We start from the raw sequence: 25028 nt of genomic DNA on the forward strand, positions 1-25028 counted from the left end.
TGTCAAAGAATTCGGTTGCAATCGAAAGTGAAGCCAAGCATTCCCTGACCAGTTTCGAATGCACCATCATTGATCCGCGGGCCCTAACTGCCGCTTCGCTGTCGGAGTAAATATTTACTTTCTTGACTGTTAGTGCGCTTGTGAGTAGCCAATTATGCTTCTTTGATTGCGGCCATCTCTGCTTGGAACACACTGCAGTGGTCCAGTAACTTGAATTTGAGTCTGATGAGAGCTCCTCGATGGAATGCGAATGGAGAATTTTCCACTTGGACTAAGCGAGGGTGTAAATTGATCCGTCGACAGGGGCGAACCTAAACTTTCTTATGATACTTGAGGGTACATTAATATTTTTTTTTTTCGATAGTCAAGCTGCGATCAAGGCCCTGTCGTCGCCGTATTGCAGTTCTCTTCTGGTGAACTCCTGTAAGGAGGAACTCAAACGTCTCGAACGTGAAGGAAACATCTCCCTTAACTGGGTTCCCGGGCACAGGAATATAGAGGGAAATGAAATTGCCGACGAGCTTACCAGAAAGGGGTCAACAGAACCGGTTTCAGCTCTCCCCTTCTCAGACATCGGTGTCCCCTTGACCGTTGTTAAAGGGAAACTACACAATTTCTTTCTAAAAAAAGCGCAAGACAGATGGAGGTCTGTCTCATCGTGTACTATTTCGAAAACACTATGGCCTCAATACGATATAAACGAAACGTTTAAGGTGATGGGAATCCCCCGCCATTCAATTTCCAAACTCATTGCGGTGTTCAATGGTCACCGGGTGATCGGTACTCATGCGGAGAAGCGTGGAATTCCGTACAACCCCTATTGCAGAAGCTGTGGGAATCCTGCAGAGAAAGAGACTGTTGAACAGACTATCTTTGCAAATGTTCGGCTCTGGCGGCTAGGCGCTTGAGATTCCTTAGCGCGCCCTTTGGTGATGACCTGAAGATATCCTCTAGCCTAGATTCCTTTTCTCTCCTCCACTACATCAACAGCACTGGATGGCTGTAGAAGGTTTTCTGTGCCCAAAATGCTTCTTTGCTCAGGTAGTCGTCCACATTATGGTATCAAAACGGCACGTAAGTGCTACTTGGGTACTCTTGCCATCTTACTTACCTACCTGAGTGTACATAAGAGAGATCGAGCCCCGCAGTCTGATTGTGGTACGTTTAGCGACAATTTTGCGATGTCTACAGGGACAACATTTAACATTGCGTTAAGTGCTAGAGTTGGGGTAGTTCGAAGTGCCCCATTGGTTCCAATTAGTGCAGTCCTTTGAACTCTCTCCAGCTTCCTAACCGATGCCGTCCTCTCTAGTGAGTTCCACCAGACTAAGATTCCATATAATTACACAACTATATAGCCAAAAAACAACTCTAGGCGAAAGGCCCCATATTTTGCCAATAGCGCCCTTGCATCCATACAAGGCGATTGTTGCCTTCCTTACTCTCCCCTCAATGTTGGATAATACCTGGGTACTTCACCTTATCAGAAAGCTCCAACAGAGCGCCCCCTATTGTCTTTTAAGTTGAGATCACCATAATCCGCTTGCTGAGATGCTGTTGAGAGTTAACGTTGAAGCTCTCAGTGCGCTATTTCCTATCAAAAGCATCTCAAGTTGATAGCAAACAAAAAGGTTTGTTGGGTATGCATGTACATATCTACATATGTCCAAATAATAACAACAACACAAACAGCATTTGACGTCTGTGGCGTGAGATTGTGACCATAAAATAAATCTTTCTTCCACATTCCCGAATTTTAAGTGATGCTCCAGCTTTACCATGCGCCCGCCGCCACCGCTACAACTTCAACAACTTTTGGCCGCTTACTCATCCAACTGCCGGTTCTATGCACTCCTCACGCCAGAATCTAGATTCTCTATGCATTTGGCTGTGTTTTTGTCCATTTTGCTTTTTTTTTGTTTTGTTTTTTAATTTGACTTCATAGCTTGTTTTTTCTGCCGCTGCTCGAAATTTACTCAAGAAATTAGCATAACGATTTTTAAATATGATAGTAAATTAAGTTAAAAAAGAGGCTGAAAAACAAAACAAACATAGACTACTTTCGTAGTCAGCCGCGTCAATGTATGAACTTGAATATGTACATACATAAGCACCAATAACAGACACCTTGCAACGCCTGAATGAACGCAGTGTTTTCATTTGTCCGCACGTGTGTTTATTGTACATACATACATATTTGTGTATGGGGCATAAACAGCAGAATGTTTGGGCATACCTCCATTCAAGTATACTTGTAAAACATCTTAGAACCGGCCTTATCTATAAGTGGAACAAATATTATATTAAATTTTATTACATACGGAAATGTAAAATAAAAGTAAATTTATTTCGTCACCTCCAAAGTGGGCCCCAGTCATAACAATTTCAGTGATTGACAAAATGTCTCATACATTTTTCATGAGCCTCCCTATCAGAAGTGGTAATTTTAGCGTTGGCATCGGCTTGATGTCAGGTAAGATGGCCATAACTGGTAAGCATGACAAATCACATAATTTTGTAGGGTAGTGTAAAGTTATTTTGTTTTCATTGAGGGCGGATTTTTTTTTACAGAGCCAGTTATTGTATACGGTGAGATGCATTAGATACAATTCAAAAAGTGTATCTCCAGCTTAAGTTTTCACTTGAAAGTCTCTCGTGAGTTAGAGAACATATCGGAGTTTTAAAAAAATTGGCTAGACTGACTTATACATCGTGCAAGCAGTACATTACGACTAAAATTGGTCATGTGATAAGGCAAATGGAACATATCGCTGAGTCTAAAGTTACGAGTAGAACAATTAAAAAGAATTAGCTTCAGCAAGAAGTGCCATTCGATATGCTTCGTAGCTATGTCCCTTATAAAGATTACAGATGAAATTTTCCTTCGCATTTCTAAAGTTGGCATTGCTAACAAAAGACACCTATACTGTGGGCAAAAAGTAAGGTGAATTTGGTGTAAAATGAAAAATCTTTATTTATTCTTGAAATGAATTTGATCCCCTTCAAAATAATCCCCTCTCGATGAAATACACTTATGCCAACGATTTTTCCAATCCCCGAAACATGCCAAATAGTCCATTTCCGGTACAGCCATCAGCACCTTCTTCGATTCAGCTTTTATCTCCTCAATCGACTCGAAACGCGTTCCCCGGAATGGTCTCTAGAGTTTTGGGAATAGCCAGAAGTCACACGGACCCAATGCAGGCGAATACGGTGGTTGCGGAACGATATTCGTGGAATTTTTGGCGAAGTGGTCATGAAGAACGAGTGCAGTGTGAGACGGTGCATTATCGTGATGCAAAAACCAAGAGTTGTTGGCCCATAATTCTGGTCTTTTTAGACGAATTGCTTCACGTAAACGACGCATAACGCTCAAATAATATTCCTTATTAACAATTTGGCCAGGTGGAAGGAGTTCATAGTGCACCACACCACGAAAATCGAAAAAAAAACTGTCATCATGACCTTTAATTTTTGAACGACTTTAACGTGCTCTTTTCGGTCTGGCCTCGCCGTTAGCACGATATTCGCTTGATTGGTCGGTTGTTTCAGGGTCGTAAGCATAAATCCAAGTCTCATCTCCCGTAATGATGCATTTGAGCTTGTCCTGATAGTCTGAAAGCATTGTTTCACACATAGCAACGCGACAACTTTTTTCCAAGAAATTGAGAGTTTTCGATACCAAACGAGATTTGACTTTTTGTAGGCCTAAATGGTCTTTCAAAATGGTTTTCACAGATCCTTCTGATATTCCAATCATATCAGTAAGATCTTTAACAGTCAACCGACGATTTTTGACCACTAACTCCTTCACTTTATTGACGTGTTGGTTATCTGTTGACGTCGATGGTCGTCCGGAGCGCTTCAAGTCATCAACACGTTCTCGACCCTCTTTGAAGTCTTTGTACCACTTATAAACATTTTTCTGCGACATGGTCGAATCACCAAATGCCTTCTGCAACATGCTAAACGCTTCCGCAGCCGAAATTTCATTCCGCAAACAAAATTTGATGGCACTTCTCTGCTCAATCAAATCAGGCATTGTAAAAATCGAAAAATGCACTCTTGGTCGTTTGGTAAACACAAGCGTAAATATATTACTGATAATGACATTCACATGAAAGTTGGCCCAGATGTTATTAACAGTGCTGCCAACTCATGAAAAAAATAACTAGAGCGAAATTTTAATCCCGCGAAGTTTGACAAATAAATTCACCTTACTTTTTGCCCACAAGTAAATTCACCTGCAGGCAAACCAGAAGACTAACGAAGGGAATCAATGGCAAATCTGGTGAAACGTTTCTGAACCATCTCAATTCTTACAGATGAACCCATATAGAATGGATCCCAAATAATGCTGCATTATACGAGGTTTGATCTAACAACAGAAAAATACAAATTCTTCATCGTAGTTCCAGGAACTCCTTTGAATTCCTTATTACAAAGCCAATCATACATAGATCTGGACATGGCAATTATAAAGTCTATGTGTTTCGAAAACTACATTTTCGATGTAAAGAGAACCCCCAAGTCTTTCTTATATGATCATCAATCCAAGCTTCCAATCTTTTTAAGTCCTCTTGAAGTCTTATTCAAGTCAGTTATGCCCTCTATCCGCGAATTTTTGGTTTTTTCAAAAATCATTTATTTATTCATTAAAATCTATTTTGTCCCCCTTCAAAGTAATGAGATCGTGAGATATATTATTATGCACTTGTGCCAACGTTTTTTTCAATTTTCGAAGCACTTCAAAAAATTATTTTTTTTATCTTCTTCAGCTCCTCCTTCGATGCCGTCTTTAACCCATCAAACGTAGCAGCGACCTTTCATGGGCCGCTTCAGTTTCGGGAACAAGAAAAAGTCACAGGGGGTAGGATCTGGGGAATTCGGTGGGTGTGGCAGCATTTATGTGTTGTTTTTGGCTAAAAAGTCGCACACAAGCAACGATCTGTGAGCAGGGGCTTTATTGTGATGCAAGAGCCAATTTTTGTTCTTCTTAACTTGCAGGTAATATTCCTTATTGACCGTTTTACCCCGTGGCAAGAACTCATGATGCACAACGCCCCTGCAATCGAAGAAAACGGTAAACAAAACTTTTACATTCGACCGAACTTGGCGCGCTTTTTTCGGTCTTGGTTCGTGCGGCAGCTTCCATTGAGATAATTGAGCTTTGGTTTCCACGTCATAACCATAAACCCACGATTCGTCACCAGTTATGACCCTCTGGAGCGAATTTGAGTCGTCGTGGACAGAGTCCAACATCTCATTAGCAATGTTCATGCGATGCTGATTTTGGTCGAAATTGAGCAGTTTTGGTACGAATTTTGCGGCGACCTGTCTCATGTCCAAATTATTGAAAAAATCGACATGTCCAGGTCCTCAGCAACTTCTCTAACGGTGATTCGACGATTGGCCAATACCATTGTCTTCACTTCATCCATTTTTTCGTCTGTTGTTGAAGTGTTTGGGCGTCCGGCACGCTTTTCGTCGTTCACATCTTCTCGGCCTTGTGAGAACATTTTGTACCACCGATAAACGTTGCTTTGTACCACCGTAAAAGTAGCTTCTCCGTATGACACAGTCAACATTCGCAATGCATCCGCGTAATTAATTTCGTTTTTTCACACAAAATTTGATACAGGTTCTTTGATACATCTTTTTGAATAGGTAAAAATCGAAGACAATTAACTGAACATTCAAAATGGCCAAACTCGTCGACTTGAGTGAGAGGCATGAGTACCAACATATCGCCACAAAAGAATCTAAATTTGAATATACGTAACCTGCGAAAATTCAAAATTCGCGATACTTTTTGAACACAACTCGTATATCAGACAACGTGATGTCGCCAAAAACTTCTGGAATATCATTAACAAAGATTAAGAACAAGACCCGAGTGGCTAACCTGAGGTAACTGTGGTGGTGGCATCAGATTTTATATTGTTCATACAATAGGTATTGAGCTCTATTTGAGATAAGAAACAAGCCACTTAATTGAGCTAGGGTGCAGACCAATTGCACCAGCTTTTAAAGTAGGATACTATGGCTGACTCTATCGGATGCTTTCGAAAAGTCCGTGAATATCACATCGCATTGTTGGCCTGTTTCAAATTGTTTTTCTACAAAATTTGCGAATCAACCTGAATTTGTAGCAGTTGACCAAATCATGAACTAGTTTTTCAAAGAGTTTAGGTATACTAGAGATTATGTAGATAGGGCATTAATTTGGGACATCTAACTTGCTTCAAGACTTTTGTATCGGTATGATAAAAGATGTTTTCCAATTATGTAAAAATGCACCAGAAGCCAGTGATTTATTAAAGATAATTTTTAATGGTTGGGCTAGCGCGATAGCACAGTTTTTTTAGTACAATAATATAGGAGGAAAGCCATCTTTCCAGGAATAGGGTTATTTGTCAAGGCCGGAAGGCCCTCGAGTGCATCATTAAATAAGAGCTGGAAATCTTTAAATGTTTGTTAGCTCTTAGAAGAGGTATTTTCTATTCCGGTGCCAGATTGACAAACATAAGCAGGACGAAAAAAATCGGGGCTGGACAAGTCTTAGTACACAGTCAGGAAGACCATTGTACTACAACACGCTGATAGATTACAGTGGAAAGAATAGAGTGGTAGGAAAGATAATATACGGGTAGTAAGACGGAAACATTGGTTTGAGTTAACGCTACCGCAAATTTTTTGGATTCATTGATGAATCTTAAGACATCCGGAAGAGGAAGAGTATGAACCTTAGCCATACTGATTGCTTCGTAAAAAAGTATCGAGCATTTACTTGCAAGCACAGATATTCAGGATTCACTAGCTGCATGCTGGGAAATGCCTAATCATCTGCGGCCCTAAGCGTTATGTAAACCTGAACGCAGGCGACTGCTAAATCCCTCCGTGTGCTGAATTGGATCTCAGTGCTGGTTGTTGCCGTATTCTGCCACCTGAGTATGTGGATCTTAACAAAATTGGCTAGTGGACTAATGCCGTGATCGCTTACATCCCATTAAATCCCTGATAGACCTCGGAGTATTTTTCAAGCTCGTCGTAGAAGCTCAATACTGAGAATCGGATCAAGAAGGCATCAGTGGCTTTGTATAGCTCCGAGTGGCCTTGGCCTTGATAAGAGGTTGGGCTTCTCGTCTAGTGCAATTTATTGGATCTATATTACTGTTATGAAACCAATTATGTGGACGAGGGGGCTCGTCTAGTGGAACTCACTGGAAAAGACAACGTTGGATGAGCAACTGGCGAGTATTCAAAAGGTTCTCTCCATTAGGATAGGTGTGGGGCTTTGGACTACTCCTACTTGAGTGATTAATGCAAGGATAAATGCGGCGTGGTAGATACTCGTATCGCAAAAACTACGCTAACGTGACGTGATCAGGCTAAGAGACACAGACTATAAATTTGACTTAAACTACAGGAACTACAGGGTTTTCAGAAACTACGAGCTCATCCAGTGGTAAGATCCAAAAGCTCCTATACATGAAGGAATGCATGAGGTGTAGCATATGAGACGAGTCTCAGTGCGCCAAATTTGTTGAAGGCTCTGCTGCAATAAGCTCCCTACTACCCGTAAATTTAAGCAATCGGAAAATTGTAGTCTTTTTCAAGCGGAAGTATCTGCATTAAAGAAACCGTTGATAGATTGTTCATTAGTTTACTTCACTGCTTTCCAGAACATAATCATATATTCCTCAACAATGATGCACTTGAGACTAGTGGTAAAATGCCTGACCTCCCTTTCGGCTGCATCCGCATACTTTGATATCAAGCGCATTTGGGTATCTGCTCATAGAGACGTTGCAGGAAACTGTTTAGCTAATGAATTGGCTACGCAGGTGATCCGCAGGCTGAGTTTGCAGTGCAAAGAGAAGATTATACTCATCCTGGCCATTTGTGGTCTGTTCTTGGAAAGGTGGACTCCGCGTCAACTCAGCGAGCGCTGCCCAAGAACTCGAGCTTGCATGGACGGGATACCGTTCGGGCACCCTGCCGATCGAAGGCGTTCGAAAAAACGTCTAATATCTTAATCGAGCATTGTCATTGTGTACCCATTCGGTGTGATTTAGTATTATTTTGAATTCTGTTTGCGCTGGCTCTATGAAGGATGAGATTTCGCGCAGCTGAGATTCAGCCATATTGGCCCTCACACCTGAGAAGAAAGCAGTATAAGTATAAGTAGCCATCCTTTTGAAATCGCATTATCTATGCCTCTTTCCTACTTTCGCTTTCACTTACTTTACTTTAATGGCATCACAATGGACGACTTTAAGATAAGCGTACAAGTGTCTTATCTTTGTAGGCAACTATCTAACCTAACCTAATTTGCCACGCCTTGAAAGTAGCGTGTGTTGATAAAATTATCACCAAAAAATAATCTATACAAAGACATCTGCGGTCATGTGATTTCACGCTACTGGAATATTTTTGTGTGAAGTTAGTTGAAGTCATTGATCTACGCGAACAATCGAACAACCTTTGCAACCTTAGAAACCAACAACGAGACATAAAAACGCAGTTGTTTTTGCAGTGCCCATATTGGCGAAAATTATAATCCGTCATTAATGCCGTAAAGTTGTGGACAAAAAAATATTGGACTCTAGAAGACTATACGAAGACTTTCCCAATTGCAGGTTGTGGATTAAACTGAAGAAAGAATGCAAAAGTATGAATTCCTAGATTCGCCAGTCAATGATTTTACATACAAATTATTATAAGATTTGAAAATAGTGCCGCACTCAACGCTTCCGCTACATAAAATATTGTCAAACACAAAAACAAAAAGGGCAAAAAAAAAAAATATATATATATATATATATATATATATATAACCATCACTCAGTTACCTGCGTTAATATGGCAGGTCAGTGCAAAAACAAAATCAGCGGAACAAAGGATTAGCTCAAAACAATACTTAGTTCGTATAGACAAGTGTGGACATGTAAAGCCAGACGAGCATGCATACGCGAGTGCCTGTAATTTCCAACATATGTATGTGTATATGTACATATGTACACCTGCATGGTACGCACCTTTGCGAACGGCGTAGTGTTGCAATTCCATGTAACGAGGGCACAGCAATTTGTTACGCTTAAGGGGACAGATACCTGTAAACGGCCATATTTTTCCTGATTTTCGTTAAAATTATTTAAAATGAAGAAGCCAATATATTTTTTCCAAAATTGGCATACCGCTTATTTATACATTAAAATAATATACTAAATTTTTTTTTTATTTTAATCATTTAAAATGGCGGATGTAGACTCAATTTTTCCACTAAGGTCGCAGCGGGGCTTCTCAATTGGCGGGCATTGTAGCATCGGCGTCAGTGACCTGAATACAAAAAACCAAATATTTTTTTGTTTATTAATGTCATAATTCTTATATGAGTTAAAGAAAATAAATAGAAGAGACATGCCGCTAACTTGGCGCCATGGGTTCACTAAGGTTTAACTCCAAATACAAGGTGGCGCAAAATTAATCATCCAATTTTGTTTTTGAATAACTTTTTTTACTAAATGGAATGCAATGATTTCCGGCGATGGAACTCTTTATTTTGACCTTCATGCGCTACATTGCTTGTCTGTTGATATACTTCGACTGTTTAGTTCAAAGTATCAAATATGACGAATAATCCGATAGGGTGATTAATTTTGCGCCACCTCGTGTGTCTTCATAAACTTTGATTTTACCTTAGTTCAATTGAAACTACAGGTATTGTATCTAGCCAGCAAAACTAAACTATTTTTTTTCTTTATTGGTTGCGTAACATTTGTGGGACAACATCAAGACGCACGCCACAAATAAGAGGAGGAGTTCGGCCAAACACTTAACCGAAGTGTACGCGCCATTATGTATTTATTTACGTAAAATAAATGAAAATTCCGCCAGACGAACCAGCCTTCCTTAAATTAGACACAACTCATTTTTTTTTTTAATATTTCAGAAAACGCAAAAAATTGTTTTTGAGCTTATAAAATATTTTAGAAAAATAAAACGTTGCTTATTGGGAAGAAAGAGTATTTAGAAACCAAATGAGGAGAGATTATGTAGATTGTTTTTAAAGTATTTTAGCTACCCTAGTAGCCAGTGTGCCAAATAAGTTAGTGTTATATTGTATATCTCCTATAAATAATAATAATATTTTTGACTATGACCACTTTAAAAAAAAAGAAGGAGTCACAACCATTTCAATAACTGGTTACGGTTAAGGGGTTATATACCTTGTGCTGGACTAAAAAATCGAAAACTTGTTTATGGGATATTCTAAAAGTATGCATCTTAAAAACATAAATTTAAAAAATCTGAGAGATCGGAGTACTAGAACGAAAGTTACAGACCGTGGAAGCGCGCAAATGATTCATAAATGAAGTGCACGCCAAACTTTAGATGCGATTATTTCGAAGTCGTGTTTTTTGAAAATTACCGTCGCGGTGATCATTATTTATCAAAAACTATTTGACCGATTTGCATAAACTTTTTTTTTAATTATTCGAAGTTACAATCTCGTTAATCTGAACGGTTCACTTTTTATAAATATTTGCATAGTTCGCTGGAATTAATTTTTTTTCTAATTTTTCTACCCCTCAAAAATCGTGTTTTTGGTGCAAAGCCGTTTTCATATCGAGACAAATTTTTGACGTGATAACGTCTTATAATTCGATTTAACAGGCTGCACGCACGAAAAAATGTGTCGTTACCTTGCTCATTAGTGTTACCTTGCTCATTTGTCGTTACCTTGCTCATTGTCGTTACCTTGAATGAACTGCAAGCGAAAGCGCGGAACGTGAGCGTATATATGTATGTATATGCGCATATGTACATATATAAATTCACGTATTTGTATTTGCATATGCCTTCTTATTGATTATTATTAATTTGATTTACTTGAAGAATTTAAAATAAAACCAAGTTTGTTAATAATACCTGTTGTTTTAATGTTATTATTATTGTTTGACATGATAACGTCGTATAATTCTATGTAGCCGGCTGCACGCACCAAAAAATGCGTCGTTATCTTGCTCATGCGTCGTTACGTTGCTTGAACCGCATGTTATGTTATGTTATGTTATGTTATGTTATGTTATGTTATGTTATGTTATGTTATGTTATGTTATGTTATGTTATGTTATGTTATGTTATGTTATGTTATGTTATGTTATGTTATGTTATGTTATGTTATGTTATGTTATGTTATGTTATGTTATGTTATGTTATGTTATGTTATGTTATGTTATGTTATGTTATGTTATGTTATGTTATGTTATGTTATGTTAAAGTATATTATGTTATGTTAATGTTAACTCATTCTCTATATCCATACAAAATATCTATCAAACAAATAAAATTAAAATTTTCTTTTAAAAAATGCAACCATTCAATCAGTATTTTCTTATGACGTTATCACGTTAAACTATCGTCAGTAACCGACTTTACAGACAACCTCTTTTTTTTTTGGGTAAATAAACCGTTCAGATTCATTAGAAAACATTTTTCTACAATAATCACTTAATTTCTTTTGATTTCAGTTGAGCTGCTCATGCGCTACCGTGATCACCGCAATAAATATTAACATTTTTTAAAATAAAAGCACCAAAATGTATTCTTCGAGAGTTACCCTTCAGTATGATATATGCCTCATTTGAATAAAAAGTTCTAAAACATATTTAAAAAAAAATTATGACAATGGTCCATTTTTTCGGGCTCACAAGGTATAACCCCTTAACGTGAACAAGAATGCATCCACGCAACTAAAAATATGAAATATTTGCCAATTACAGTGCAGTGAGACTCGTAATAAAAAAAAGAGGCGTAACTATTTTTTTCAACAATTTTCGGTAACACAAAGGGTCAAGGATCTTGCGTAGTAGCAGACAGATTAACAATGAGCGAATTCGATCTACTAACGTAAAATGACGAAGTTCCTGAAACTATTTCAGCAGCTAAAATTTGGAGTGAGTTCACGGGCATGAGTTCTGGTCTACTAATTGAACTTCAACTATTTGAGTGTCCTTCATTTGATATGTTTAAGCGGATTATATGTCTTAATGTGTTCTATCCGACTATAAATGTAGCAGTACTAATTTTAGCCACTACTGAAGAAAAAATTTAGAAATCGTTATGAGTACAATTCTGCGACTACGCTAGGTAGGCGTGCCTGGGTTATAGTTGAGTAAGTACTTTCTGCGAAGGTCAGCGCATTTTACGCTTGGTGGTTAATGAGCTTACTATGCGCCAGGTACACCGCACATTTGCCAAACATAGCAAAATGCAGTGTTAAAACTCGAAGAAATCTTAAACTATGTTGAGTTTGAACTAAAGGATGGTTAATTTTCAAGGGCCGTTATTGAATGTGAACCACACCTAAACGTCAACGACACCGTTGGACTTCTTTCTTTGGGGTTATTTGAAAGAAAAGGTGTACGTCGATAAGCCAGCAACAATTCAAGAGCTAAAGGATGAGATAATTCGGCACATTAACGGCATAGAACCTTAATTATGTCTCAGCGTCATAGAAAATTTGGACCATCGAATGGAAGTGTGCCGCCGAGTCCATGGCTGCCATTTTGCCGATATCTTGTTCTGTACGTAATTGAGCTAGACAATATTGGTATAGCTCAACCTATACCAATATTGTCTAGCTCAATTACGTATGAAACAAAATATTGACCAAAAATCGATCATTGATCAAAATCAACACCGGCCCTTCAAACCTAACCACCCATTAAATACGGAACTATTTGCATTTGGTGGTCTTTGGAGGTGTGTCAACGAGGCCGCGGCGGCCATTTGGTCAATATTTTGCTCCATACGTAATTGAGCCATACCAATATTATCAGAATAAAGAGAAATGACAATAATTTCCTAAAAAAATTCTATTTTATTCAAAATCAACATCGGCTCTTGAATTTTAACCACCCTTTACTTGAAGGAAGGCCGCCGAATGGGTTGGTGCGTGACCAACATTCGGAGAACATAGGTTCGTGCAAAGTGAAGAAAAAGTTTTCTCTTGTAGCGGAGAGAATATGAAATGATAAGACAAAACACAAATGTTGTTGGAATGATAGATGCATTTCATGGCATTTGGTTTTTGAATATAACATCCGGCATATGTCTAGCGCGGCTACTAACAAGGCCCATTCAATCAGTCCAATTTAATACTACTTTTTCCAATAAATCTGAATAATAAATCTAAATGAGCCCACTCACCAATGCTTCATTTCTTGCACGAGCTGTATTTTATATATTAGGTACGTAAGCCAAGATTCTGAAGCAAAATTTTCCACGTAGTCGAAGCAGAAAGCCCAACAAGTTGAGAACCACGACGAATCGAAATTTTGCTGTCTTCTTTAATACTTCGTACTATGAATTCTGCGAACAGATTTATTCTTTTTTTTTAACAAATTTCCACCATTTTGGAAGCTTTATTCTGGCGCTTAACGATTCAAGATGACATACCGAACCTCAAAAATAAATAAGAGCAAACTTCTGTTATATGTTTGGCCGTTTCTGTTAGGTGTTTGACCGAGCTGCTGATCCTATTTGTGGTGTGCGTCTTGATGTTGCTAAACAAATTGAGAGACCTACATTTTTAACCCGACTCTGAATGGCAAATGGTATTTCAAAACATTTCTATAGCAAACCGTAACTATTAAATAAGAATACCGACACTGCCTTAGTACAAATACGCATGCCAAATATCAGTGACCACCAGTTGTGAGGGCGTGAAGCATTCTCGTTTTGTACCTTCGCTTCGGTGAACTAATCAGCGAAACCGCATAGCCTCCGCTTGCAATAGAGTATTTGTTTATTGTTTCGTTGGAAAAATTTTAAGAATAACAATAAAATAAGACAACTGACGACGCACTGGCTGACGTTTAACCTTCCAACCACCTTATGCGCGGAATCTTGAGTTGTGCACAGTTAGATATTCCATTAAAGAGGAATAAGAGCCCATTTGTAGTTATTAAAGAGAAAGTGACACGCCTTCGGAAGGAGCTGACAGAATGAGGACTCCTGCACGTTAAGAGCAATTAAAGTATCGCATGGAATGCTGTGGCGATTCAGAAATGTTGTTGGCTAATGATAATGAGTAAGTTTGTAATAGTGTTTTTTGCTTCTCGGAAACATGCCACCTCAATACACTTGTATGTCGGGATTACGAAAGTAAATGTATTAAATTCAACGCTTGAACACATTAAAACTACAAATGAACTAGAAAACTAAATGAATTGAACTTCGAATTGCTTCCACTTCCCCATATTCGCCAGATTTGGCTCCCAGCTACTACTGGGTGTCCACTGACCTAAAAAAAATGCTCGCGGAGAAAAAATTTCGCTCGAATGAAGAGTTCGAAAGAGCTGAAACTGCGGCCTATTTTGAGGCAAAAGAAAAATCGTTGTGCAGAATTGGGTACTGAAATGTTAGAGCGGCGCTGGTATGATTTAGTTGTTCTTGATGGAAATTACGTTGATGATTTTTTTGAACAAAAAAAAAAGTGGTTTCTTTGTTACGTCCGGGTCTTTTCAGCCCATGTGTTGGTATTATTTAAGATTTTATTGGTTTTTCTGCAATTTCTATGCTTTAGATGTGGCGCTTTTAAAATAGCTCTTCGAACAGGGGATGCAATATCTCGAAAACAATATTAATTCGGATTCGAAGGCCTTTTGGCAATTCATCAAATCAAAAAAGTCTTGCTCAACGGTGCCAAACAATGTTTTATATAATAGTAAATATGTAAATTCTGCCATAGAATCTGCCAATTTATTTGCCGACTTTTTTTGCTCTAATTTTGAACCCTTAGAACTTAGACTTAGATTCTAGTTTGCCCTCTAATAAAATTTTCACCTAAGCTCATGCCTACATCGAAAACTGACTCGGATGGCCTTTCGGCCATCTTGCTGAAGAACTGCTTGTGTCTCGCTGAGCCTCTTACAAGTATATTTAATAAATCGTTGTCCTCCGGTATCTTTGTTAACGATTGGAAATTTACTTCCGTTACGCCTATATTTAAGAGTGGAAATAAAAACGATGTTAGCAATTACAGACCGATTTCGAAGCTTTCGTCTGTCTCAAAACTTTTTGAGATAACTATGAATGATAAGTTATATTTTGCTCTGAAAAGCTTAATATCTACCAACCAGCATGGTTTCGTTGCAAGTCGCTCCACTGTCACTAATTTGTCTATTTTCAATGGTTACTGCATCTCAGCCTTCCAGAACAGATCTTAAGTTGATACAATTTATAAAGACTTCTCTAAAGCATTTGAAAAACTATCGCACCGAATACTCTTTTCGAGGCTTGCGTCTATGGGTATACACTCCACGTTTTTGTCGTGGATCAAATCGTATTTGTCCAACAGGCACTGCGTTGTAGCCATTGATAATGCGACATCCCGTGCATTTATTGCGTCGTCTGGTGCCCCCCAAGGCAGTATTCTAGAGCCCCTTCTCTTTATTCTCTTTATTAACGATATTGGTTCATGCTTTCTTTTTCTAAACACTTGTTGTATGCTGATGATCTTAAAATATTTGCGGTGATTAACAGTGTTAGTGACTCTGAAAAGTTGCAAACCGACTTACATAGTGTCCGGAACTGGTGCTACTTAAACCGTTTGTCACTAAATATAAGCAAATGCTTTCACGTAAAATATGCTAAATCAAACAATACTTTGCATGCTTCGTACAGTTTTTCTGTTTTACCTTTGCAATCCGTTGAAGAAGTTAAAGACTTAGGCGTTATTTTCGACTCTAAGCTGAATTTCACCAGCCATGTTAACCACATCATAAGACGATCATATGCGATGCTAGCATTCGTTCGCCGAAATTGTTCTGCATTTACCAACCCACACACTCTCAAAACATTGTATTGTGCTTTGCTAGATCAAGATTAGAGTATGCCGCTGTTATTTGGAGACCGTACCAAATAGGTCTGTCTAATCCGATTGAGAGATCTCAGAAGGTTTTTCTTCGTTTTTCACTCCGATCTTTAAACTTTTCTGAACCGCTCTCGATGTTTATTGATTGACTTAAAACCCCTTAATAGCAGACGATCTATATTATCGTACTCATTTATTATTCGTATCATTTCTGGATCTATTGATTGTCCTTCGCTTTTAAGCAAAATTCAATTTAATATACCCAATATGAGGCTCCGATAGTACGAAACCATTAAAATTGGCTTGTCGAGAACTAACTACTAACTAACTCGGAGGTTTGTCAATGTCTGCCGATGGCCGATCGCTATTAGAAAAAAACCTTTTTCACCTTTCAACCTTCATTTTGGTCTTTCACCGAGATTCGAACCTACGTTCTCTCTGAATTGCGAATGGTAGTCATGCATCAACCTATTCGGCTACGGCGCCCGATGAAGGGTACTGTTTTATAAATTTTAGAGCATAATTTTTTAACCATTGATTGTATTTTTTAATACTTTTGTCCTGCTATGTATGATAAAAAGTGGCATCCTTTCTGGGTATCAACATTTTGAGTCGGCCAAGTTTGACCCAAACCTCTTTTGGGTTCCGCACATACTTCATAGTAACCTTCATAGAAAATTAGCAATAAGTAATATTTAAAATAGGAAAAATTAAAAAAATAAAAAAATAAATTGCAAAGTTTGGAGTTTCCTCAACTGAAACTCGCAACCAACTAAAGAAATTTTTGAATGCCTCAAAAGTTAAAATCCTCTGCTTTATAGAACCGTCGGAAATCGGTCAAAAAAGAGCGAAGTTACCAATTAAATTTAAAAAAAGAAATTTATAAATCTTATCATCACCCCTTAAAACCTAGATCCTAAATCCTCCTATATTATAGACCTGACTATCGAGGAAATGTTCCCCCTAGGTGGAGCTTGGCGCTGCTATGTATTCGCTGCTACTTTCAAGTGCATCGCAATGCTTCAGAGGCTCAATCAGGATGCAGTTGAAAACCACTTATTGTACACACTCATACACACACATACACTAAATATTTAATGAGTTGGAGCACAAATGGTAACCAATACCGAAAAGATAAGGCTGGGACGTTGATTTAAGTTATTTGTTTGCGACTCATAAATAAACCTCAATTAACACCCACCTATATAAGTGTCACAATTAGAACAACAACAACAACAATAATAACAAAAGTCAATAAAACAAACACAATTTTAATGAATCATAAATGGCAGCCTAAATGGTGAATGGCAAAATGTCGAATAAAAAATTTGAAAGGAATGTTGGCATTGATCGTCTACAAAAGTGCGAAAGTGTGAGACAGCGCATCAAAACGGCAGTTAAATGTCTTACGGCAGCGAGTAGTGAGTAGTAAAACGGTTGGTAGTCAGTAGTTGGTAAAAGCTATTAAACAAAAACACCAACAACAACTACTTGCGATGCGACGACCGACAAACGACAATCGACAATCGGCAAACGACGACGACGACGTCATGCGCCTGCAACTTCACAACTTCAATTCGAGCGACAACAATTGTCCTGGCTGTGTTACTGCTGCGCTGATTGTGAGTTGCCGACTGCCACGCAAATGACCTGTTGCATGCGATGGCTTCGGCGACCGCGACAGCGACAGCGGCGGCGATGGTGACGGCAATGGCAGACAGACAATTCGCACTCACTTTGGCGCTTCTTTAGCGCTCGCAATCAAACAATGGGCATAGAGGAAAGCTTTTAAAATGGAAATGGCAGTGGAAATGCTGAGGTAAACATACAAACAAATATATGTACATGCATATGTATGGGCGCGTGTGTGCTGGGAACACATTTGCATTCATTTTAGCCTATCACAATGCGTGTTTTTGTTTTTTCTATCTTCGGTAGCAGAAATGGCAGCCGCGCTCCGACGAGTGCAGCCATGACCTGCAAAAGCAATACACCTCCATGTAAGCGCAGACTTTAGTTGCAACACTCACACACACACAGCTACTAAGCATGTGTATGTATGTACGTATGTACAAATGGTGGGTACCTACACCCCTGCATGTACCCACTCTCGCAGTGTAGACTTTCAAATGCCAGGCTATGATCCTTTTTAATCCTTTGCATAAATTAAGCAGCGTTGCGGTTAGCATTAACTTCTTAATACTGCGAAGCGTTTCATGGCTGTTGTTGCTATTGCACTTTTCATTGCATGACTTGCAGCAGTGCGAAATTCGATGCAGCACCAGCGCGCACAGAGCAGTTAATGGTAAACGTTATGGACACCCAAATCTGTGCTTAGTTGATGATTATTTTCATCTACGGGAGTTAGGGGAGTAGGCGGATGAAGGCAGTGAAACGCGATTAGAACTGAGTAGGCAATTCTTGAATTAGAATATCTTGCAAAGACACGCGTCGCGTGTGGCATGCCACATGGGACCACAAAATATGTGGACCACAAATCTGCTGCTGTGGTCAATTGGTAGAAAGACGGAGTAGGGACGTACACATTTTGTCAGATTTAATGATGTAGGAGCGCGACGAAATACCAAGTTTGAATGATTTATTGCATTTAATTTTTTTTTAATTTTTATGAAAGTATAATGCATTCTAAAACTAACAAAAAAATTATTTTCAAAAATCTTATATTAATAAGATTAAATTAATTAGTTTCAAAAAAAAAATCCTCACAATTTCCAAAATTATTCTAAAAAAATCTCTTCGAATGGATAAGAATGAAGGGAGGTGATGGAAATTTTTTTAGAAAAATTCTGAGTATACAATTCATTCATTCAGCCCATTCATTATTAGTAATCATTAAGTCCAAGTTTGGAGTGGCCCAAAATTATAGTTCATTTTGGGCATTTTTTTCGCATTTACGTCTTTCAAATTGAAAAAAAATTGTCAAAAATGAAAGTGATTTTTGAGCGACTTTAAACTTACACTTTATTGTACTAAAATTGAATGGGCTGTAAAACAGCATACCTGCAAGTTTTTAAATTTTTTGAACTTTGTAAACATTTTTGAGATTTGTTAAATTTTTGTGAATTTCTTGCAAGGTTTAGAGTTTTAAATTACATGGTTTTTGTCGTAAAATATTTTTTGAACCACCTATTTTTTTGAGAATGGTAACACAAATGACATGTCAAATGTGTTCATAATTTACTTAAAGGTTTGACATTTACGAAACGGGACGCTATACGCTTGAACGAAATTGGGAAATATTGAAAACCTATTTCCAGACTGGTGAGTCTTCTTCTTCTTTTCTGATTTTCACATCGGTGGCTACGTCAATAAGCAAAATTGTCGGATTTGGGGCTCAGAAAATCCACACGTTACTGCAGAGAAACAAATGCATCCAAAACAAGTCACTGTTTGGTGCGGTTTTTGGTCTGGCGGCATCATCGGGCCATTTTTTTTTTTTCGAAAATGAGCGAGGAGCCGCGGTTACAGTAAATGGCGAGCGTTAGTGTGACATGCTCAGGAAGTTATTTACAAAAATTGAAGGGGATGACATGGACGACATTTGGTTTCAACAGGACCGTTTTTGAAAACCGAATAATCAGCCGAAATTCGGATATCAATTGGCCGCCTCGGAGCTGTGATCTAAGCCCGTTGGACTATTTTTTGTGAGAGCCGTTAAGGACAAATGCTATGCGAGCCATCCAGAGACGATTGATGCTTTAAAACATGAAATCGAAGTTGCCATTCATGAAATTGGAGCCCAAACAAGCGAAAATGTGCTTAAAAATTGGGTTGATCGAATAGCCTACTGTAAAGCCAGTCGTGGCAGTCATATGAACGATAATATTTTTCATTTATAAATGACAATGTTCAATCTTAAAAATAAAAAAAAAAAGTTTGAAAAAAAATTGATTAGTTTTTTTTATAGCCGATTCAAAATGCAAATTTTACATGGCCCACCCTATATCAGTTCTTTTACCTACTCAATGCGCCCCAAGCCATGTCTCTAAGGTACTAGGATGACTTAAGAAATTAATTTTGAAAGGATTTTTTTCTTATAACTACTTATATTTCGGATAACAGTTGATGTTAGTAATACTTAAACACATTCGTTCTTTTGTAATTTCGGTCAAAAGATGGAATTAACTCGTGAAAATGATTTATGATTTATTGCGCTTTTCGACGTGAGTTATCAAGACAGTAGTGAATTGATCGACTTACTTCGATCTTTGCAGTTGAAGCACCGCACTTAGCCACTGTGAAATGCTGGTACAACGACTTCCAACGTCGCCGTCGATACTTGCAGGATGCATTTCGTGAAGGCCGTTCAAATATGTTACGGTTATTGTAGCAGAAACAATCGATGATATGACACATCGCAAGTTAAAGGCATTTTTGACTAGCCTACATTAGTTGGACTAGCATACATTCAATATTGCATGACCATTTGGTCGTCAAGTAGATTACATAGTTCTCATTGGATACCGCAATTGCCTATAAAAGAACTCGTGTCGTTTGGTGTAATGAAATGTTGAAGAAATTCAGCCGCAGTGGTTCAAAATACGTATATGACATCACTTCCAAGACATCTTGGTCGAATCTTAGACTGATGCATATTAGCCGGAATCCAATCACCAATCGCCTGGTTTTCATGTCGCAACTGAACCACTAAAGAAACTCAAAGCAGTCAATTCTGAGTGGTACACAACCATTTGTTTGCCAGAAGTTTTCGGAGAATTAAGGGAAACCGACCACCAAAGGCGAGCTCGGATTCGCATCGGCTCACACAGAAGAGTTTTTGAGCACTTAAAATATCGAATTAAGGCATCATCTGCCTTACAGCTCTGATTTGGCATCTAATTTCTTTTTTTCCTGAACATCAAAAAAAAAAAACAAATCAAGGTCAACGTTTTTCAACGCCTGAAGAAGCTGTTGAAGCTTTTAGAGGTATTCACTTCTGAATGGCAAAAGTGTTTTGAAAATTGGTTCAAGCGAATGCAGAAGCGTATTGACATCTAAGTAGGATATTTTGAAAAACAATTAAGCCATTTTCGTTATTATTTTACTCGCAAATATAAAAGGTAACCCTCCTACATAAATTTCACATCCGACTTCTGATTCGTGTTTATAAAGCAAAAAATACCAAAAAAACACGAATAGACTCTCAAGTTTGAGTTGTTCATATTTGTGCGTTAGAGGGTTAAACAACGTATTCCCCTTTTTCGCTCATTTCAAGCGATAGACGTTAATCACGAATTAATTTTAGATTTTCCAAATTTTTTATTTTACTCCTATCAACACAAAACACAATTTTTTTGAGCGATCAACTCATGGTTCAGGGTCGCCGCCTTTCCTTTGTCCAATGCAGTGTCGCCGCTGTTGTAGCGTGCAACCAGGGATAACGCCCTACTGCGCAGGGGCTTGTTAAGCGGCAAGATCGCATGTACGAAAGCCGTGCAGCTCAGTGGCGACGATAAAACAGGGTTGACTGGGCGGCAAAGATGCCTATGCCCTATGTATGAATGCCTACTTATAGGTATACTGCATATGTGTGTGTGTGTGTTTGTGTGCACGAAAATATGCATGCAACGAGTGATTGTCAAATCAAATAGTCATTTGTCAAGCAACTAAATGTGATAGCATAGCAACTATTTATCATTTGCCATAATTTACACTTATGTTCATATACAACAACAATTAACAAGCGTGCATACAAATGTAGATACTTTTGTTGTAGTTGCATATCCTCAAATCACTTTTGCTCGCTACGCTGGGATATGCCCATTTAGTGGCTTTTTACGCAATTCATTGAAATGTTCCGTTGCACTTTTTGTTTTTTGTTTTGATTTTGTATTTTTTTTTGCTTTTTTGAAACACTCGAAAATTAATGATTTTCTTGTTGCTCATTACTTATGAATCAACGCTGCTGACCACCCTTATCGCCGTTGAAGCAACAAGCGGCATTGGATTCGTTGAATTTTTTGTTTTTTGTAAAGGTGCATATTTGTGATACCCAAAATTAGTTATTAAGCTCTAGAGTTATTTACATATCTGTGCGGTATATGAAAAATACCATAACTCAACTTAAGCATAAATTGAGTTGAGAAAGGTGCGATGATCTCCATATGCGAAAGGCGAACCAAGCAAAATTTTAATTGTGGCTAAAATCCATGAATTAAAGTTCGAATTGTTGAAGCATTCACCGCATCACCAGATTTGACCCCTAGCTACTTCCATATGTTGGAAAATTACTTTTATTCCATTCAAAGTAAAAAATGTGTGAAAATAATAAAAAATTAAGAATCAAATACTTTTGCTCGATATGACCACCTTTTGTCTTGACTATGGCCTTGAGATGGTTCAGAAATGAATCGCAAGCTGCCCGAAAGTGACTTCCAGGTATTTTTACCCACTCACAGACTATGACTTTTTTCAGCGCCTTGAGACTGGTGAATATTTTAGTTCTCCAAAATAGCCCAAAGAGAATGATCCATTGGATTCGCGTCTGGTGAATGTGAGAGCCATTGTGTGGACATTATGAAGGTTGGAGCGTTGTTTTTTAGCCATTCTTAGTTAACTCGAGCTTTGGGAGACATAGCCGAGTCTTCTTGAAACGTCCACGATCTGCCACCGAGATGTTTGTCTGCCCATGATTTCAAAGCAACCTTGGGAATACTTTCCCGATAATATCTCGCATTTATCTTTGCGCCAGGCTCGTTGAAAGCGATTGGAGAACGTCCACATGCAGTTACAGCGGCCAAAACAATTACCTGTGGCGGCTGCTGCCACCTGGTGGCCAATCGATAACTCAAATTCTCGTATGAGCGGCCGGTCAAATAAACCCTATTGCTTTGGGAGTTTACGAATTGCTCAATTTGAAAAATTTTCTCCTCCGAAAACAGAATGTTCGCAAACTGAGCACTTTCGGCCAAGCGAAGCAACTCCTTCGCGCTCTCAAGTCTGACTTGTTGCTGGTTTGGCGTGAGATCATCCGCCTTTTGGATCATGTAAGGCTTGACTTTAGGATAATTTCAGTATCCGGCGGATGCTATAGTCAGATATTTTCAGTTCTTTCCACATTTGATTATCACTTCGAGATCAGTTTTTTCATTTCATTTCACTTTTTGAACCATTTCACGTGACGTTACAGTCTTTTGATGACCAACTCCATGACGTTTCGCAATGCTACCGTTTCGCGATGCTACCAGTATCATTGTAACGAGTAATGGTGCGATGAACAATAAAGTTTTTATACTTTAAAGTGCTCGATCTCACGAACAATCGCTGGTTGTGATTTTTCAGCCAAATATAGTGCAATCCATTACTGATTTTCTTCTTTCGCGTTTACTCTTTGCAAAATGCTTCCGCGCGCTTGTAAACACTGCTCGGGACTGGCATGAGCTGCGCGAGCGGTCTGAAGTTGGTTACACTTCAGTGCCGGACCCTTTATATGATTTTTCATGAAGTTAAAGCGGCGGAATTATTTCTTTTTCTTCTTAACCCTCCGACGTCATGCCGCATCTGTTGGAGTGAAAGCTCATATTTTCCCAAGAGTCATACTTTAGGTTTCGAGCTCTACTTCAGCTTTATATATTTTCTTATAACTCCATTGTGGACTTTTTTTATTACCTCAATGATTGTAGAAGAAGTTGAAAAAGATTACCCATAGTAGGTTATTGCGGAAACTTTGATGTCATAGCTAATTTTTTTTTCGACCCGATAATGCCAGCTTTTCGAGGCCTGTCCAAAGCAGAGCGTTCAACTTTTTATCACTGGAACTTTTGTGTGAACCCAATTACTTTTACTAAATAAATGCATTATAAGAGCCCGCTTCATTTGCTGCACTGAATAACTGTTTATTTATCGTAAATACGACAGTAAAGTAAAGTTTTTATAGTAAAAATAAAGTTTTTATAAAAACAAAAAAAAAATTGCTTAAGGACTTCTAACAGACTTCTAAAGATGAGAGCAGATCTTCTACTAATTGTAAGGCTTTTTTCTCTTCATCCAGCATTTGAAGTTATTTGTTCACTTGCTGCTTCATCGCTTACTTCTTCCATCTCTTCTTCGTCACTTTCTCGAGCTTCTGCCTCAAATTTGCACTGCATTTCAAACTTCAGACTAGGCATCGTTATCTGATTTTGGGTCATGTTTTGGCAGCCTATTAAAAAAATCCAAGCCATAACTGGGAAAATCGTCGTAATTTTCTTTAAAGATTGGCTCGCTCTCATCTAAGTCGCCTCGCAGCCTTTTGGAACTCAAGTTGTAAAACCTGATAATTCCAACCTCTATGGCTTTCTTCATCAGCAAAATGCGATAGACGTAAAATTAATTTTCACATTCATTGTTCGCCCCACTCAATCCTACTCTACTCTTCTGAATTCTGGTCAGTTGCTCCGCAATCAGGAAATCAGTAGCTTCTAATGAGCTGCTGAGTGTAAAAATAATCGTGGGGCTTGGTTACACACCTATGTAAATGTGATCCGGCACAAATTTTCATCAAAATTTGAAACTTTGTAATCAGAATTTTCAGAAAAATTCTGCAGTTTTACAGCCCTTTCAATTTTGGTATTCTAAAATGCAATTCTGAAGTTGCTCAAAAATCGTGATGATTTTCTATGCATTTTTTTGTTTGTTTGTCTTTTGGTTGACGGTGTGCGGTGTTTTCTTTCATTTGTTTAGGTTAGTTGCAAAGGTGATAGATTACTAGGTTTGGCCAATGGTGGCCAAAATATGGTGAAAAACAAAATTGTGAGGGGACTTTGGCTACCACGTCACAATGGAGATTCTGCAGCCGAATTCTGCACGATCATTTCACACGCATTCACACACACGTCTAATCAGTCATTGTGTTCAATGGAATGCATCCAGTAGAGATATTGGCAAACGAAGCTGCAGTATTGGCTGAGAGTGAAACGCAACGCATCGTAGCACGGGAAACGAGTACCCAAACTTGGCAGCAAAAATGGTATAGCACAACGAAGGGCTGCTGGACACATCACTGCATTCCACACTTGCGAAGCTGGTTCGAAAGAAAACACGGAGAAGTAGATTTTTATCTGACACAGTTTTTAACCGGGCATCGATGCTTCAAAGCATACCTCCATCGGTTCAAATACGAATCGGATCCCATTTATGTATA

The sequence above is a fragment of the Anastrepha obliqua genome, chromosome 5, assembly GCF_027943255.1.
Source record: "Anastrepha obliqua isolate idAnaObli1 chromosome 5, idAnaObli1_1.0, whole genome shotgun sequence".
Taxonomy (NCBI): Eukaryota; Metazoa; Arthropoda; class Insecta; order Diptera; family Tephritidae; genus Anastrepha; species Anastrepha obliqua.